This window comes from Nicotiana tomentosiformis, chromosome 9 (genome assembly GCF_000390325.3).
Source record: "Nicotiana tomentosiformis chromosome 9, ASM39032v3, whole genome shotgun sequence".
In the NCBI taxonomy this organism is placed as follows: domain Eukaryota; kingdom Viridiplantae; phylum Streptophyta; class Magnoliopsida; order Solanales; family Solanaceae; genus Nicotiana; species Nicotiana tomentosiformis.
This window is the reverse complement of record NC_090820.1, coordinates 39,267,639-39,286,195: the sequence shown is the minus strand read 5'-3', so window position 1 is coordinate 39,286,195 and position 18,557 is coordinate 39,267,639. Positions and strand designations below refer to the sequence as shown.

The 18,557-nt window shown below is 39.6% G+C and overlaps 1 long non-coding RNA gene across 1 annotated transcript; it reads right to left on the bottom strand.

Moving 5' to 3' along the window:
• Nucleotides 1-328: 328 nt before the first annotated feature.
• On the bottom strand, nt 329-1,889 carry LOC117275820 (uncharacterized). Its single transcript, XR_004506029.2, has 2 exons — nt 1,608-1,889; nt 329-551 (listed from the first exon to the last, which is right to left on the bottom strand). It is a non-coding gene; the product is annotated as an uncharacterized lncRNA (long non-coding RNA).
• Between the last annotated feature and the right edge of the window lie 16,668 nt (nt 1,890-18,557).

Genomic DNA, 18,557 nt, shown 5'->3' with positions numbered 1-18,557 from the left:
ATGGTGGCCTACATACCCGCCATAATCGCTCCCGCCAAAAGGTTTAATACGGCGGTTTTTTTAACCGCCGCAATATGCAGATAAAAGCGCCGCAATAAGCATATTTAAGAACGACTGTTTACTTTGCTTATTGTAGCGGTTGTAACCGCCGTAATTGCTGTCCCTTTCAAATTATAGCCAGCTTATACTGCCATAATTGCAATATTTTTAATGTTAATTTTTTAATTCCCCATTTAGTTCCTTTATCCTTTTTACTGCACAAAATCCATCATAATATGTTATCAAGCACCCATCATAATAATTAACATAATTCATAGAGAATTATAGAAGCAAAATATTCATCATATTAAAACATAAGTGCCCAAAATCCATATCATCCAAGATTCAAGTTTAAGTTGCAAAGAATTATTCAACAGTTACAACACAAAAATAAACATAATTCATCCTAACAATGATTACTAAGTATCATTTGCTCCGTTTTCATAGTTACTTTCATCAAAGGATCTTCTTGGCCCAGTTGCTGACGGAACGCCATCTCCTAAATTGGGTGCCTGCATAAAAAAAACTAATTAGTAGTCTCAAACAGTTTAACTTTAAAACACTGCAACCACTAAAAAGTTGCAGTTCAAGTAGAGACTGCAATGTTTGAGAAGTGGGGTAGATCTAATGGTGCCCAGAAGTTCAAGTATAGGTCTATAATGTTCAATATCAAAGATCCAAACAATCCAGATTTCTGGAGAAAAGTCCTTATAGAACAGATTCCTCCTCGTATTATTACTGAACTGACACCAGAAGAAATGGAAAGTGAAGAAAGGCAAAAGCAGAATGAGAAAATTAAAGAGAAAGCATTATTCAATAGTGAACGTGGGTTTCCTGCACAGGTTAGTACCAATACATATAAACAATATCTCTAACATTACAAGCCTGTATTCATAGTTCATTACACATGTTAGGGTAGCATACCCAAATAATCATGGTTCAATTTCTTTAACCTTTTAGGCAACAGTATATGTTTGACTGTCCGTTCTATAGTAGGACAGTCATTGAAGCATTAGACTATGAATCTCTTCGAGAATAGTAACAATGGAAAAGCATTAGACTTATATCAACAATAAAGAGAAAATGGCATTGATGGATGCATGCCATTTGCAGCATACGTGGACGCATCGACTGCATTTCTTTAGGATCTTTCAGAAATATTTGTTAAATCCCATGTATGCTTCTTGATTTGCAATAATGTGCTACATATTACTCAAACAAGTAAGATGTGATATGCAAACAATTCACACCATGCCGAAGAAAAAAAGAGAGTATAGAAGATCAACAATTTGAAATGAACCAAACTTTGGAATACATAACTAGAGTATTTACCCACAAAATGAAGAAAAGGAGGACGAAAATAGCTGGGAGAATGCATTACATGTCTGAGGATTTATCTTTAGCCTCTAAAGCTGGATGTATTCCTTATCACTCCTCTTGCAATAAAGATCCATTTATCACTCCTCTTGCAATAAATTGTCAATTGTATGACAATTATTTCACTTGGTTATGCTATTTGGACATACAAATATTGAATGTGCAAACAAAGAAAAAATAAGTACTTGTACCTATGAAGGAGTCGGAAATAAGTGAGCAAACTCCTCGGGATATTTCCTATTTTCATTTGAAATAAGCTTGTTAGCGCATTAAATTGTGATCTCATATTTTTCATCTCTTGTACCCATTGTGGAGGTGGAGCACTAGTGCTAACTGAGCCCATATATGAACCACCTCGTCCTAATGTTTGCTTGAATACCATAGTTGGAACTACACCTATGCCTAAGCCTCGAACATGGCCAGGGTGCTCGGGACCGAAGATTACACCAAGCGTATCATTCGGTGAAATTTCTGCCAGATACTACTAGAAATTCGGTAAAAACCGACCAAGGTCGACCGACCAACTTTGGTCGGTCAAAAAACCGACCAAAAAACCGACTAAAGTTGGTCGGTTTTTCAAAATATTTTTTTTTAATTTTTTTTTACGAAACCGACCAACTTTGGTCGGTTTTCTTTGGCGCAAAAATGCGGGAAACTATTTTTGAGTCCCGCGAAATTTATGTTTCAAGAAACCGACCAACTTTGGTCGGTTTTTTAATTAAAATAAATAAAAATTAATATTAAAAAAACCGACCAAAATTGGTCGGTTAATTCGGCCGGTCATTTAAAAAAACGACCAACTTTGGTCGGTAATTTTACTTTTTAATAAAACCGACCAACTTTGGTCGGTTATTTTCGTGCGAAAATACAATTAAAGAGTATAAATCAAATAAAAGATAGTCTTAAAACAAAATGTACCAATGATCTAGTGGTAGAATAATATCCTGCCACAGTACAGACCCCGGTTCGATTCCCAGATGGTCAATCTTTTTATTACACAATTAAGATACCGACCAACTTTGGTCGGAAAAAACCGACCAACTTTGGTCGATTTTTTTTTGCAATATTTTTTTTTAAATTTAATTGACCGACCAAAGTTGGTCGGTAATTTCCGACCAACTTTGGTCGGTATGCCTTTCCGACCACAAAAATACCGTCCATACGTAAATGGTCGCGTTTTGGTCGGTTTTTGGCCATTACCGACCAACGTTGGTCGGTTTTTTTGGTCGGTTTTTACCGAATTTCTAGTAGTGAGAGTTTCTGGTCTCTTTCTTCGAATTTCTTCAATTTTTTCCTACACGAGAGACAAAATATAATTATAAAAGCCTACTACAACAGTTTCTTGCTTGTTGCTACCAGTTATTTCTAAGTAATGAAATGTCACTGAAACAGGAGGTCTTTAGAACGTTTGTAAAATGTTGCCCTGTTAATGTCTCTTTCTTAGGGATAATTTCAGAGACATAGCTCTCTCCAGGTTTTGATTTGTAAAACTAACCTCCTTATGATTTAAGAATCAGTCACTTAATTACCAAAGTTTCATAAACTTTCTCCCTATCTATTGTCAAAACGCAGTAAAGGTTAGTTGCTATGAATTGAGAATCCTCAACTCCTATACTCAAAAGGACCTTACAAATGACATATTCTCAAGGGAACTTCAGAAATCAAGCAAAAGGCATAATCATATGCAGTTGATGTTTACAATATAATTAACCAGTTGTTTTAGATCCCTCAGCTACCTATCAAGGCCATATATGATATTTAGGTTAATATTAGCAGAACAAAAACTAAAGATGTCAAAATTTAAACAAATACAAACTTAATTGAACAGAAAAGTAACAAAACTTGACACAAAAATAAAAGAAAAAAGAATTAAAACCATTAGATCAGTAGCTAAAATATCAACAACTACAAATATCAAAATTAAGAGCATGTATTTGACTACAATCTTAATATCAAACCAATCTAACAGAAAATAACAAAAATACAGATTAAAAACTAATAGAAATAAGAAATAAAACCATTAGCAGAAATTGACAGCTAAACCAGTGAAATTGACGGCCGAATCAATAAAATTGACTACCAAACGATGAAATTGATGGGTTAAGCAGTGAATCAACAACTAAAATCAGTGATTTAAACTGATCTTTGTCCAATACACACATGCACGCCTAAAATCAATGAAATCAATAGCTAAATCAGCAAAATAAAAAGCTAAATCAGTGAAATTCACAACTAAGATCAGTGCTTTAAACTGATATCCATCCAATATACACACATGCACGCCTTAAATCAGTGAAATCAACGGCATTTTGAAAGGAATTACACGAACGACTTGAAACAGGAGACGTATTGAAATGAGTATTTATGAGAAAAGGGCTATTTATAGACGAATTCAAACATATTACCTTAAACGAGTTGAAATATGATCTCCTTACTGTAACGACCCGGCCGATCGTTTTGAGTGTATTAGCCCCGATCTCCTATTTACTGCTTTTTCCGTACCTTTTTCTGCTTATGTGACTGGCCGGGAGGTTGTTGTTGTGGTTTCGGAGTGAATTGGGACACTTAGTCCCTAAAACGGAAGCTTAAGTCTTAGGATTTTGACCGTAGTTGGAACTGTGTGAAGACTGTCACGACCCAAACTGGAGGGCTATGACTTGCACCCGGTCATACCTGCCGAGCACCAACACACATTTTATCTAACCTTCCATATTATCTATAAGGGCCGAAGAGATCAATATAAATGGTAGACATAAATCCTAAACAACCAACAATGACAGATAATGGCATGGACATATATAACACGGGAAGACAAGACTGTAAAGAAACTATATATAAGGTACGAGCTACCACACTGCCATGAAAGACTATACAACAAAACTCAGCCGACAAGGCATTCCAAACCATACATGAGTCGACATATGTCTATAAGACTCTAAAGGAACATAAGTGCTGCAACATTACCGGAATAGGGCCCCGACATACCCATAATGTCTATAACAAAAATGCATACCAAGACCACAGCAAGTTCGGAGAAGGGATCTCGCAAATAACCGCTGAACTGGGCAGCCTACTATGGTGGGGGAGCTTCGCCTACCTGTCTATTAGGACTTGCAGCACGACATGCAGCATCCACAAATGAAAAAGACATCAGTACGAATAAAGTACTGAGTATGTAAGGCAGGGAAGCATAAGTAAGAACAGTAATGTAAACAGAGATAAAGAATATACAACCTGTAACATCTGGGTACCTATGAGGAATACTGACATGAAATATATGATATATATATATATATATATATATATACACACACATAAATATTTAAAACATACACCTATGTGGGCATCATAATCATCATATCGTACCCGACCGTAATAGGCTCGGTAAAAACATACCCGGCCATCATAAGGTTCGGTAGAATTGTACCCGGCCACATAGAGCTCGATAAACCCAACTGATTAATGGTTGCATAATAGGTGCCGTACCCGCGCTACCCGACTATAGCGCGGCTCGGTGGAGTAAAATAGACACATATATATGATGTGTGCTGGACTTATTGGAATCACATTTTGAACCTTTCGGAGTGATGTAAGGTCGGTATCCTCCGTACACGTTATTAGGATTAACTCTTCATTGAGAATCTTATAAGAATAAAGAAGTACCAACAACATTGATAACATAAGAATAAGAGAGGTAACATCAACATCAATCGTTCCATAAGAAGGGAAACAATGTAAGTACTGCTGGCTTCTAAGAGTGGAGTATCTTTGGAAGCTCGTTCATTACATTATGTACAATCAGAGTCATACAAAAGAATGAAAGGGATAGCCTCACATACCTTGTATATACTTCCCAACCTCAAGCTATGCAAATGTCACGACTCCTTAGTCTACAATAAGAAAAATGACACTATCGTTATCGTTTAAGCGTCGTAACTATTATGTATCGACCGCAACCTATTTTACGATGAAACTGACAACACCTCCCCTATTTATATGAATTCACACAAGTCAAAACAATAACCAAACAGCCCAAACAACATCAACAATAATCATATTGAGCCTCTAAAAATAGTCCACCAACCAACAACATTACTACCAAGTCTTTCGATATATATTTCACAAGTTCTAGCTTCAACGACTTAGCCGCAACTTGGATAATCTTACATACATGTAGAGTATGAGGTTCCTTACCTTTAAGCAGAAAGAACAACTCCAATTTTACCTTAATTGTCCACGAAATATCCCTCCAATGCTGCCACAAAAACAAGGAAGCGAAACTAGCAATCAATTCGGGCGTTTCGACATTAGAATTACTTTCGAAGACCTAAAATCACCTAGAGTTGATATTAAAAACTTGATGGAGTATTTAAAGAACATAAAACACTTAAAACAACCTCCCACACGATCTGAAACAACACAAAAATCAGCAACAACAAGAAGAACAAGAAACTTACTAGCGCCACGAGATTCCCGGCACTTGATTTGGGTTGTTTGCCCTTTGTTTGGGTCTTGGATCATGAGAGAACCTTGAGAGAGTGTTTTTAGGGTTCTAAGGTCTGAATATACTGAAAACAAATGACTTAAAAATGGTTGAGGCATCTTATATATATCAATATGTCTTAAACCGCCTATGTGGGTCCCATAGAGAGTTGCTTGGTGCAGTCTCGCGAAAACGTGAATATCTCTCTATTCCGAGATCGTATCGATAAACGGTTTAATGCGTTGGAAACTAGACTCATAGTTCTTAGATTTGTTGGGTAGATCACCCATAATTCCAAGTAAATTAGGAGAAAAATGTAGTAACATTTGACCTAAAGTTTAAGTAAAATTATAAACGTAAGTTGCGACAACCTTTGTCGACTTTTGTTTCATAACTTGCTTGACTTCAAGACTTATGATACGGAAATTATATGATTCAAATACATTAAAACGTGACGTCTTGGGAAAATTAAGAACCTCTAGTTTTACCCGAAAATATGGGTTGCAGCATTCTTGATTCGTTTAACTTCTAATACTTGTTAACCACTCTTATACACCATTGTATCATTTAAGACCAATAGGATTAACTTCTTATCATCTCAAAGATATTCTCTTCTCATATTTACGTCGACTAACTTACGGCGTGATCTAAGGTACGTGTATTTGGGTTGTAACACCCCCCTCCAGGAACATTCGTCCCTGAATATAATTTGGTTTGGAGCTCAAGGGCTCGGGTGAGTTTTGGATAGACCACAGGATGTTTGGACTTTGGAAAAATATGGTTTTCTACAGATTCTGATGCCTTCTGGTTTCCTTCTTAGTGTTCGCGAAGGCACTCTCGCGAACACGAAGTAGAAACTGAAATGGATGATTTTTACTCTTCGCAAACGCGAAGGCCTGGTCATGAACAGGAAGTGATGGGGGAATTACCCTTCGCGAACGCAACCGGCTCATCGCGAACGCGAAGCATTTGGGACCTGGGGGAGGGTTGATCTTTCCTTCATCACGAACGTGAGCAATGTATCGCGAACGCAAAGGCCAGGGGGGAGTAACCTTCGCGAACGCGAAGGCTTGGCAGCCTATAGGTTTATGGGGAGTCTAACTCATCGTGGATTCCAACAGAAATTTCCGGCTGAGTTTCCCCTATAAAATGGACACTAGCCAAACTTGCAAGCAGTTAAACCCAACCTATGGCCTTACAAGACTATATAAAGCATTATGGATATGTACATTATCTGCATATCACCATTTTGTATTAAAAAAGAGTATTCACAAGATATTGCTTACGTCAAAGAGCCGTTTCACCTTCTAATGCGTCCTGCTTTCCCCCGACATCCTCGTTATCTTCAATCTGGAATAGGTAAGGGTATTTAGACTTCATCTCCTCTTCTGCTTCCCATGTCATTTCTTCTGTATTCTTGTTCCTCCACAATACTTTGACGGAAGCTACATCCTTTGTTCTCAGCTTGCAGACTTGTCAATGTAATATAGCCACAAGCACTTCTTCATATGATAGATCCTCTGTAAATTGTACATCTTTGATAGGGACGACCCGAGAATGGTCTCCAATACATTTCTTCAACATAGATACATGGAATACCAGGTGGACAAATTCCAATTCGGATGGCAATTCTAACTCATAAGCAATCTGTCCAATTCGTCGAAGAATTTTGTACGACCCGATATACCGCGGACTCAGCTTACCCTTCTTCCCAAAATGCATAACACCCTTCAACGGCGAGATCTTCAGGGAAACCCAATCACCAACCTTAAATTCCAGATCACGACGTCGGACATCGGAATAAGAATTTTGCCTGCTTTGTGCCGTCCTCAGTCGCTTTTGTATCACTTTCACCTTCTCAATGGCTTGGTGAATCAAACCTGGCCCATATAATTCTGTCTCACCGACTTCAAACCATCCAACTGGTGATCTACATCTCCTCCCGTACAGTGCCTTGTACGAGGCCATTTTAATACTGGAATGGTAGCTATTATTGTAGGCAAATTCTATGAGTGCCATATGGTCATCCCAATTCCCCTTAAAATCTAGAACACATGCTCGTAGCATATCTTCAAGTGTCTGAATGGTACGTTCAGCCTGTCCTTCAGTCTGCGAATGGAATACAGTGCTGAGATTCACTTGTGTGCCTAAACCCTTCTGAAAAGAATTCCAAAAGTTAGTCGTAAATTGAGCTCCTCGGTCTGATATAATAGATACAGACACACCATGAGGCCTAACAATCTCCTTGATATACAACTTCGCATAATCTTCAGCCGTGTAAGTTGTCTTAACTGGCAGAAAATGGGCACATTTTGTAAGTCAATCAACTATCACCCAGATGGAGTCAAACTTATGATAAGAGCGAGGTAATCCAATAATGAAGTCCATATTAATCACCTCCCATTTCCAGGTCGGAATCTCTATATTCTGAATCAATCCACCGGGTTTCTGATGCTCAATCTTTACCTGTTGACAATTAGGACACTGGGCTACAAATTCTGCAATAGACTTCTTCATGTTATCCCACCAATACTACTCCTTAATGTCATGATACATCTTTGTCGAGCCGGGATGGATAGAATATCAGGACTGATGAATCTCAATCATAATCTTCTCTCGCAACCCTGCCACACTAGGCACACATAATCGGCCCTGGTATCTCAGTGCCCTATCTTCTCCGATCTCAAAAGTTGTAATCTTACATTGCTGAATGCCCTCTCTCAATCTTACTAAGGTAGGATCTTCATATTGTCGTGCTTTTAGCTCGACTACCAAAGATGATTCTATTGTATTCTGTACAGTAACACCTCCGTCATCAGAGTCTAACAATCTGATTCTCACATTGGCCAGCTGGTGAAGCTCTTTGGTCAACCCTTGTCTACCTGCCTCAATGTGTATTAAGCTTCCCATTGACGTACGACTGAGAGCGTTTGCCACAACATTGGCTTTACCAGGATGGTACAATATCTCGACATCGTAATCTTTCAGTAATTCAAGCCACCTACGCTGCCTCAAATTCAACTCCTTCTGCTTGAAGATGTATTGTAAACTCTTGTGATCTGTGTAAATGTCAACATGGACGCCGTATAAGTAGTGCTGCCATATCTTCAAAGCATATATTACTGCAACCAATTCCAAATCATGAATTGGGTAATTCTTTTCATGCTTCTTTAATTATCTTGATGCATAAGCAATCACCTTCCCACGTTGCATCAATACGCACCCCAAACCTATACCCGAGGCATAACAATATACCACATAACCTTTTGTTCCTTCTGGGAGAGTGAGCACTAGCGCGGATGTCAATCGATTCTTTAGCTCCTGAAAACTACGTTCACAAGCGTCAGACCACTAAAACTTAGTAGCTTTATGTGTTAACTTAGTCAATGGTGCTGATATAGAGGAAAACCCTTCTACAAACCGCCTATAATATCCTGCTAGCCCCAGGAAGCTGCAGACTTCTGATGGTGTTATAGGTCTCGGCCAATTCTTCATTGCATCGATCTTCTGAGTGTTGACACTAATACCCTCGTCAGATATCACATGGCCAAGGAATGCTACTGAGTTCAGCCAGAATTCACATTTGGAGAGCTTAACATATAACCTATGATCCTGAAGGGTCTGTAATACTATCTGCAAGTGGCCCGCATGTTCCGCCTCCGAACGAGAATACACCAGAATGTCATTAATGAATACGATCATGAACACATCAAGATAGGACCTGAATACACTATTTATGAGATCCATAAAAGCTACTGGGGCATTTGTTAGCCCGAACGACATCACCAAGAACTCAAAGTGCCCATATCTTGTCCGGAAGGCCGTCTTTGGAATATCCTTTTCCTTAACCCTCACCTGATGATACCCTGAACGTAAGTAAATTTTGGAGAAATACTTGGCACCCTGGAGTTGGTCAAACATGTCGTCAATCCTTGGAAGTGGATACTTGTTCGTTATAGTAAACTTATTCAACTATTGATAATCGATACACATCCTTAACGACCCATCTTTCTTCCGCACGAACAAGACTGGCGCACCCCAAGGTGAAGTGATGGGCCTAATGAAACCCTTATCCAGCAAGTCATTCAATTGTGCCTTCAACTCTTGCAACTCTGCCGCAGCCATCCAGTATGGAGGGATAAAGATCGGTTGAGTGTCAGGCAATGCATCAATGCTAAACTCAATCTCCCTTTCAGGAGGAAGGCCTGGGAGTTCATCTGGGAAAACATCTGGAAATTCATTGACCACGGGGATTGATTGTAGAGTAGGCGGCTTCACCTCCGCTTCCCTAACACGAAAAAGATGATAAATGTAACCTTTTGAGATCATCTTACTTGCCTTAATATAGGAAATAAACTTACCTTTCGGCATAGAAATGTTTCCCTTCCATTCAATGACGGGTTCACCAGGAAACTAAAATCTAACCATCTTCGTACGACAGTCAACATTTGCATAGCATGAGGCCAACCAGTCCATTCCCATTATCACATCGAAATCAACCATTTCTAACTCAAATAAATTTTCCGAGGTCTGACGACTACAAATCATCATAGTGCAACCTCTATATACCCTTCTAGAAATCACAGAATCTCCTATCGGATCGGATACCGCAAGTAGTTTACTTATCAATTCAGGTTCAACGCCAAACGTATTAGCCACAAAGGGTGTAACATATGATAATGTAGATCCCGGATCAATCAGCGCATATACATCATAAGAAAACACAGACAATATACCTGTAACAACATCCGGAGACGACTCGAGATCCTGTCAACCTACTAGAGCATAGGTTCGATTTTGAGCACCACTCGAACTTGGCACTGCACCTCTACCTCTACCATGACCTATCAACTGTTGAAAACCCTGTGCTGGAGGTCGAACTGATGAGGAAGAACCAGACATAGATCCAGTTGGCTGAGCCATACCACCACCTCCTCTGTTAGGAAAATCCTGCATCATATAGCCAGGATGTCCGCAAGAATAGAATGCATCGGAACCTCGACGGCACATTCCAAAGTGGGCCTTGCCGCACTGATCATAACGAGGTGTTGGGGGTCTCGTCTGACTAGTATCCCTATGATATTGTGAGCCTGATGCCTTGGAACTTCCACCTGAACCAGAATAGGTAAATCAATCATACCGAGGCCTCTGAAACTATGGAGGAGCACTAGCTACATGTAGTGCCGAACTCCTCGAAGACTGGGTCCTGATACTGCCTCTGAAGTCATCAGAATACCCTGCAAATCTCGCCCTCTAATACTGGCCCCTATCCTGCTCCCTATCTGCCCTTTGATGGTGCTTATGATCCTCTAGGGTCTGGGCATAAGCCTGAATATGAGAAATATCCATGCCCTTTACCAAGGAGGCTCGTGCACTCATTTATCAGATGTGGTCCCAACCCATTCACGAACAGATGCACCTTATCGCTCATCTCGGCCACCATATGGGGAGCATACCTTGCTAAAGAATCAAACTGCATACTATACTCTTATACACTCATATTACCCTGTCGAAGGTTCAAGAATGTATCAGCTCTAGCTTGCCATATCTCAACTGGCAAGTAGTGATGAAGAAAGGCCTCAGAAAATTCCTTCCACACAGCTAGAGGAGCGTTCGGACCCCTAGATCTCTCCCAACTATCATCCAGAAAAAACCGCTAAATCCCGTAACCGATAAGAAGACAACTCTATTGCCTCCGTATCACTAGCATGCATAACCCGCAATGTACAATAAACCTGATCAATAAAATTCTGCGGGTCCTCCTTGGGGTCTGATCCGGTAAACACTGGAGGGTATAGATTAATAAAATCATGAACTCTCGCACTAACCGGTTTATCAGCAGCACCGGTATTCTGCCTCTGAGCTTGAGCAGCTACTAAGCTAGTCAACAACTACATCGCACTGTGCATATCATGGTCTATAGTGAAAGACGGAGGAACTGGAGGTACTGGGTGCCTCCTAATATCCTCTGGAGGAGACAGAGAGGTATGAGACGACATCTTACTCTGAGCCTCACGTTGGCCTGCTCTGGCTGGAGGCACCTGACTGGTACCCTCCCCCGCAGCTAAATCAAGCCGTTTACTAATCTTTTGCTTCCTGGTCGAAGGCATCGCTAAAAGAAAACAAGGTGAATATTAGATATGAACACTTATGACTCAACTCTATGCACGATCTAGATTCAGGAAGAAGGTAACAACCCTAGATGTCATGTAGTCTCCTGATTATAAATGTGGCGCGCTACACATCCATAATCAAGACTCTACTAGACACGGCTCATAGACAACCCCTAGGATATACTTGCTCTGATACCAAGCTTGTCACGACCCAAACTAGAGGGCTATGACTTGCACCTGGCCATAGCTGCCGAGCACCAACACACATTTTATCTAACCTTTCATATTATCTATAAGGACCGACAAGATCAATATAAATGGTAGACATGAATCCTAAACAACCAACTATGACAAATAATGACATGAACATATATAACATGGGACGGCAAGACTATCAAGAAACTATATATAAGGTACGAGCTACCACTCTGCCATGAAAGACTATACAACACAAATCAGCCGACAAAGCATTCCAAACCATACATGAGTCACCATATGTCTATGAGCCTCTAAAGGAACACAAGTGCTGTAACATTGCCGGAATAGGGCCCCGACATACCCATAATGTCTATAACAAAAATGCATACCAAGACCACAGCAAGTCCGGAGAAGGGATCTCACAAATAACCACTGAACTGGGCAGCCTACTATGGTAGGGGAGCTTCGCCTACCTGTCTATTAGGACCCGCATCATGACATGCAGCATCCACAAATGAAAAAGACATCAGTACGAATAAAGTACTGAGTATGTAAAGCAGGGAAGCATAAGTAAGAACAGTAATGTAAACATGGATAAATAATATACAACCTATAACATCTGGATACCTCTGAGGGATACTGACATGAAATGTATGATACATATATATATATATACATAAAAATTTAAAACATACACCTATGTAGGCATCATGATCATCATATCGTACCCGGCCGTAATAGGCTCGGTAAAAATATACCCGGCCATCATAAGGCTCGGTAGAATCGTACCCGGCCACGTGGAGCTCGGTAAACCCAAGTGATCAGTGGTTGCACAATAGGTACCATACCCGGCCGACATATAAAAATTTAAAACATACACCTATGTAGGCATCATGATCATCATATCGTACCCGGCCGTAATAGGCTCGGTAAAAATGTACCCGGCCATCATAAGGCTCGGTAGAATCGTACCCGGCCACGTGGAGCTCGGTAAACCCAACTGATCAGTGGTTGCACAATAGGTACCATACCCGGCCGACTATAGTGCGGCTCGGTAGAGTAAAATAGATACATATATATGATGCGTGCTGGACTTATTGGAATCACATTTTGAACCTTTCGGAGTGATGTAAGGTCGGTATCCTCCGTACACGTTATTAGGATTAACTCTTCATCAAGAATATTATAAGAATCAAGAAGTACCAACAACATTGATAACATAAGAATAAGAGAGGTAACATCAACATCAATCGTTCCATAAGAAAGGAAACAATGTAAGTACTGCTAGCTTCTAAGAGTGGAGTATCTTTGGAAGCTCATTCATTACATTATGTACAATCGGAGTTGTGCAAAAGAATGAAAGGGATAGACTCACATACCTTGTATATACTTCCCAACCTCAAGCTATGCAAATGTCATGACTCCTTAGTCTACAATAAGAGAAATGACACTATCGTTATCGTTTAAGCGTCGTAGCTATTATGTATCGACCACAACCTATTTTACGATGAAAAGGACAGAACCTCCCCTATTTATATGACTTACCTCAAGTCAAAACAATCACCAAAAAGCCCAAACAATATCAACAATAATCATATTGGGCCTCCCAAAACAGTCCACCAACCAACAACATTACTACCAAGCCTTTCGATATATATTTCATAAGTTCTAGCTTCAACGACTTAGCCGCAACTTGGATAATCTTATATATATGTAGAGTAAGAGGTTCATTACCTTTAAACAGAAAGAACAACTCCAATTTTACCTTAATTATCCACGAAATATCCCTCCAATGCAGCCACAAGAACAAGGAAGCGAAACTAGCAATCAATTCGGGTATTTCGACACTAGAATTACTTTCGAAGACCTTAAATCACCTAGGGTTGATATTAAAAGGTTGATGGAGTATTTAAAGAACATAAAAAACTTAAAACAACCTCCCACACGAGCTGGAACAACACAAAAATCAGCAACAACAAGAAGAACAAGAAACTTACTAGCTCCACGGGATTCCCAATACTTGATTTGTGTTGTTTGCCCTTTATTTGGGTCTTGGATCATAAGAGAACCTTGAGAGAGTGTTTTTAGGGTTCTAAGGTCTGAATATACAGAAAAAGAATGACTTAAAAAGGGGTTGAGGCATCTTATATATATCAATATGTCTTAAACCGCCTATGTGAGCCCCATAGAGAGCTGCTTGGCGCAGTCTCGCAAAAACATGAATATCTCTCTATTCCTAGATCGTATCGATGAACGGTTTAATGCGTTGGAAACTAGACTCATAGATATTTGATTTTGTGGGTAGATCACCCCGTAATTTCAAGTAAATTAGTAGAAAAATGTAGTAACATTTGTACTAAAGTTTAAGTAAAATTATAAACGTAAGTTGCGACAACCTTTGTCGACTTTTGTTTCATAACTCGCTTGACTTCAAGACTTATGATACGGATATTATATGATTAAAATACATTAAAACATGACCTCTTGGGAAATTATGCACCTCTAGTTTTACCCGAAAATACGGGTTACAATATCCTTGATTCGTTTAACTTCTAATACTTGTTAACCACTCTTATACACTCTTGTATCGTTTAAGACCAATAGGATTAACTTCTTATCATCTCAAAGATATTCTCTTCTCAGATTTACGTCGACTAACTTATGGTGTAATCTAAGGTACGCGAATTTGGGTTGTAACAAAGACGACTCCGGAATGGAGTTTCGTCGGCTTCGTTAGCTCCGTTGGGTGATTTTTGACTTAGGCCGTAATAGGCTCGGTAACAACGTACCCGGCCACGTGGAGATTGGTAAACCCAACTGATCAGTGGTTGCACAATAGGTACCGTACCCGGCTGACTATAGCGCGGCTCAGTAGAGTAAAATAGATACATATATATGATGCGTGATGGAGTCATTGGAATCACATTTTGAACCTTTCGGAGTAATGTAAGGTCGGTAATCATCGTACACGTTATTAGGATTAACTCTTCATAAAGAATCTTATAAGAATCAAGAAGTACCTACAACATTGATAACCTAAGAATAAGAGAGGTAACATCAACATCAATTGTTCCATAAGAAGGGAAACAATATAAGTACTGCTAGCTTCTAAGAGTGGAGTATCTTTGGAAGCTCGTTCATTACATTATGTACAATCAGAGTCATGCAAAATAATGAAAGGGATAGCCTCACATACCTTGTATATACTGCCCAACCTCAAGCTATGCAAATGTCATGACTCCTTAGTCTACAATAAGAGAAATGACACTATCGTTATCATTTAAGCATCGTAACAATTATGTATCGACCGCAACCTATTTTACGATGAAACAGACAGCACCTCCCCTATTTATATGACTTCCTACAAGTCAAAACAATCACCAAACAGCCCAAAAAATATCAACAAGACTCGTATTGAGCCTCCCAAAACAGTCCACGAACTAACAACATTACTACCAAGCCTTTCGATATATATTTCATAAGTTCTAGCTTCAACGACTTAGCCACAACTTGGATAATCTTAAATACATGTAGAGTAAGAGGTTACTTACCTTTAAACAGAAAGAACAACTCCAATTTGACCTTAATTGTCCACGAAATATCCCTCCAATGCTGCCACAAGAACAAGGAAGCGAAACTAGTAATCAATTCGGGTTTTTCGGCACTAGAATTACTTTTGAAGACCTGAAATCACCTAGGGTTGATATTAAAAACTTGATGGAGTATTTACAGAACATAAAACACTTAAAACAACCTCCCACACGAGCTGGAAAAACACAAAAATCAGCAACAACAAGAAGAACAAGAAACTTACTAGCGCCATGAGATTCCCAACACTTGATTTGTGTTGTTTGCCCTTTGTTTGGGTCTTGGATCATGAGAGAACCTTGAGAGAGTGTTTTTAGGGTTCTAAGGTCTGAATATATAGAAAATGAACGACTTAAAATGGGGTTGAGGCATCTTATATATATCAATATGTCTTAAACCGCCTATGTGGTCCCCATAGAGATATGCTTGGCGCAGTCTCGCGAAAACGTGAATATCTCTCTATACCGAGAACGTATCGATGAACGATTTAATGAGTTGGAAATTAGACTCATAGATCTTCTATTTTGTAGGTAGATCATCCCGTAATTTCAAGTAAATTAGGATAAAAACGTAGTAACATTTGACCTAAAGTTTAAGTAAAATTATAAACGTAAGTTGCGACAACTTTTGTCGACTTTTGTTTCATAACTCGCTTGACTTCAAGACTTATGGTACGGATATTATATGATTCAAATACATTAAAACATGACCTCTTAGGACAATTAAGCACCTCTAGTTTTACCCGAAAATACGGGTTACAATATCCTTGATTCGTTTAGCTTCTAATACTTATTAACCACTCTTATACACCCTTGTATTATTTAAGACCAATAAGATTAACTTCTTATCATCTCAAAGATATTCTCTTCTCAGATTTACGTCGACTCACTTACGGCATGATCTAAGGTACGCGAATTTGGGTTGTAACAAAGACTACTCCGGAATGGAGTTTCGTCGGCTTCGTTAGCTCCATTGGGTGGTTTTGGACTTAGGGGCATGTCCGGATTGTATTTTGGAGGTCTGTAGCTCATTTAGGCTTGAAATGGCGAAAGTCAAAATTTTGGAGATTTTGACCGGTAGTGAACTTTTTGATATCAGGGTCGGATTCCGATTTCGGAAATTAGAATAGGTCCGTAATTTCAAATATGATTTGTGTGCAAAATTTGGGGTCAATTGGACGTGGTTTGATAGGTTTCGGCATCGATGCTAGAAATTAGAAGTTTCAAGTTCATTAAATTTGAATCTGAGGATGATTCATGTTTTTAGCGTTGTTTGATGTGATTGGAGGGATCGACTAAGTTCGTATGGTATTATAGGATTGGTTGGTATATTTGGTTGAGGTCCCGGGGGCCTCGGGTGTGTTTTGGATACTTAACGGATTGAATTTGGACTTATGCAAATTGTTGAAGTTTCTGGTTTCTGGTATTTTTGCACCTGCGGTGGGGTGACCGCAGGTGTGGACTCCCACGCGCGAGAGGCGGATCGCAGATACGGGTTGGAGGAGTGTGGCCTGGGGTCGCAGGTGCGACATGAAGGCCGCAGGAGCGGAGTCACTTCTACGGAAGCTTGAACGCAGAAGCGGAGAGGCCTGAGAGGTTTGGGATCGCAGGAGCGGAAGGGTCTCCGCAGAAGAGAGATCGCAGGTGCGATCCGTGGTTCGCAGAAGTGGAAACTCTGGCCATAAGTGGAATCCGCACCTGCGATGGTTTTTCCGCAGGTGCGGCATCGCAGGTGCGATTAAAGGTCCACAAATGCGAAAATGCTAGAGAGAACACTTAAATGCAAGGGTTCGCGATTTTTGCTCTTTTTAAATATTTTGAGCTCGGGTTTGGCGATTTCTTGAGAGCATTTTAAGGGATTTCTTGAGGTAAGTTCCTTGTGCTTATTTTTGATCAATAATCTTGCTTCCCCATTTATTTTCCCACGTAGTTATGGTGTATTTAAGGTGGAAATTGGGAGTTAGAGGTTAGGGATTTGGTGAGTTGATTTGAGGAATTGAGTGAAGAATTGGTATCGAATTTTGGTAATTTTGGTATGGGTGAACTCGTAGTCGAGTGGGTATTTGTATTTTGTTACCTATACCAGATTCTGAGACGTGGGCCCGGGTCGACTTTTTAGAACGAATTTTGGAATTTTTGTTAAAGTCTTGATTTCATTAATTAGATTAATTTCTTATAATTTCTATTTATGGTATGTAATTAATTTTGGCTAGATTTGGGCCATTCGAAGTCGGATATTCGTGGAAAAGGCATTGTCACAGATTGATTGAGCTTGGTTCGAGGTAAGTGGCTTGCCTAACCTTGTGTGGAGGAAATCCCTTAGTATTTGGTGTTGTTATGATATGTGAGCGCCGCGTACGCGAGGTAACGAGTGCGTACACGGGCTATTTGTGCAAAAAAATTGATTTTTATTGAGTAATAGCCTGCTTTCATCTTATTTGAGTATACTAGCATGTGTAGTTATCCTGTTAGCCTAGAATAGCATGTCTACGTGTCCTAATTGCCTATTTGAGCTCTTTGCATTATGTTTAGTAAGTCTTGTTTCTTTCTTGACTTGTACTTAGCCTAAAGTGTAGGTTTTCTTGCTGCAACTGTTATATTCATTTGTTTGAGTTGCGTATTTATTTTGGGACTACGGGACGGTATCCCTGGAGATCCTCCTGTAATGCATATTTACTTTGGGACTACAAGGCGTTTACTCGGGAGATCCCCCTGTACTGCATATTTACTTTGAGACTACGAGGCGGTTCCTTGGGAGTT